This window comes from Elephantulus edwardii, unplaced genomic scaffold (genome assembly GCF_000299155.1).
Source record: "Elephantulus edwardii isolate Elephantulus edwardi_28Jun2011 unplaced genomic scaffold, EleEdw1.0 scaffold00140, whole genome shotgun sequence".
Lineage (NCBI taxonomy): Eukaryota > Metazoa > Chordata > Mammalia > Macroscelidea > Macroscelididae > Elephantulus > Elephantulus edwardii.
The window spans coordinates 1337196-1339285 of record NW_006399890.1 but is presented as its reverse complement, the minus strand read 5'-3'; the positions used below and the strand labels follow the sequence as shown (position 1 = coordinate 1339285).

General features: G+C 41.6%; 1 non-coding gene across 1 annotated transcript; it reads right to left on the bottom strand.

Annotated features, from left to right (window-relative positions):
- Window positions 1–1851: 1851 nt before the first annotated feature.
- On the bottom strand, window positions 1852–1924 carry TRNAT-UGU. Its single transcript has one exon. It is a non-coding gene; the product is annotated as a tRNA-Thr (tRNA).
- Window positions 1925–2090: the final 166 nt, after the last annotated feature.

Below are 2090 nucleotides of genomic sequence, written 5' to 3'. Positions count from 1 at the left end.
GGACATCATGCTTGGTAAGGTGGAGAGACAGTGTAGGAGAGGAAGGCCCTCTATGAGGTGGTTTGATATGGTGACTCAGGTAATCTGGATGAGTGTGTCGGAGATAGTGCGATTGGCACAGGACAAAGCAGAGTTTAGGCTATTGTACATAGGGTTGCTATGAGTAACAAGTGACTCGGTGGCACATAACAACAACAACAACAGCTCTTCTACAGGGTCGCTATGGCAATAAGAATGTCTTTCTTGGGGTATCCCTTTTTACAGATGTGGAAACTAACACAGGAAGGTTAAAGAAAGAATTTCTCAGGTCACATATTTAGTAATTGTGAGGGGACAAAAATAAAATGTGTTGCCATCAATTTGATCTTGACTTATAGACGTAGAATGACTATGTAGGACAGAGGACAGCTGCTCCAGAGGAATCCATGGTTGTACTCTTTATTGAAGTACACTGCCACATCTTCCTCCCACAAAGGGGTTTATAGGTTCAGACCATCAACTTTTCAGTTATCATCCAAGTGCTTGGTCCCTAAGCTATTATGCACCGGTTCCCTACTAGCTGTGGAAGGTGAGAATCAAATCCAGACAATTTGATGCTGGAAACTACAGCTTCTACCACTATATTAAATTTTGTTATGTTGTTAGGTACTCAGAGCCGATTTAGATCTGACCATTTTGTATACTTTGGGCCTGTAGCCAGGAGAGACTGGTCCTTGGAGAAGGACATCATACTTGGAAGGGTGGAGGGACGGTGCAGACGAGGACGACCTCAGATGAGATGGATTGATACAGTAACTGGAGTAATAGGAGTAAGTATGTCAGCATCAATGAGACTGGCTCAGCATAGAGCAGGCTTCAGAGCTGTTGTACATAGGGCCGCTATGAGTCACAGGTGACTTGACAGTACATAACAACAACATAGTGATTTTATGCACAACAGAACAAAATCCTGATCAATCTGACACCATCCTCACAATCTCTGCTGTGCTTAAGCCCTTTGGTGCTGTGACTGTGTCAATCTATCTCATTAAGGGTCTTTCTTTTGGTAGTCCTTCACTTTTCTAAGCCTTTCCCGGGGACTTGAAATTTAAGTTTTAGTCATTAAATAACAAATACTGGTATTTGGTATGTTTTCACTAATATCCCATTCAAGAAAGATCTTGTTGAAGATTATCAAAAAAGGCCTGGAACAGTACATTAACAGAGAACTGCCAGATGTGCAAGCTGGGTTTAGAGGAGGCCACGGCACATTAGAGTCAGTGTTAGAAGGATCTTAGCTAAAAGCAGAGGAATGTCCGTTTGTTTCACTCACTATGCAAAGGTTGTTTGGATGACAACAAATTGCAGCTAACCTTGAGAAGAATGGAAATCCCAGACACTTAAATGTACTCCTGTGAAACCTACTTGGACCAGGAAGCAGTTATCAGAACAGAGTAAGGAAACTAACATGGCTCAAAATCAGGAAAAGTGTACGATAAGGATGCATCTTATCTCTATACCTTTTCAATCTATATGCTGAACAGATCACTCAGGTGGTGAGACTACGAGGGAACATGGCATTAGGATTGGGGGAAGACTCATCAAACAACAAGTGTGGGAAGCCAAATATAAAATTTAATATTGATAATAAACCAAATGCTATATCAGGATATGAGGGAGGCATTATACAAGCTAGAATTCACCCTGTGGCACTGAGGTATTCCTTAAGAGTCAACATTGTTCTTAGTTTGTATTTGCTGAATCCCTCCCTCTTGAGATAAGCATAAGGTAAACAATAGAGAGGAACTTGGCCTTATTTTGCAGAAGACTTCCCCATGATACTTTGTTGGTTTTTTTTCTACTCCTTTGAGCAGGCCCTAGAGAGATTTGAACTCTCGACCCCTGGTTTACAAGACCAGTACTCTAACCTCTGAGCTATGGAGCCCACCTGAATTTCGGAATTATCTCAGAAACAGGTTTGAGGCCTTGAACACTAATGAGTGAAAACCAGATGAGTTGTGGGAGGATGTTAAATGTATCATCCAGGAAGAGTGCAAATGGTCATTACAAAGACAGAAGAGGAAGAAAAGACCAAAATGGATGTCAGAAGA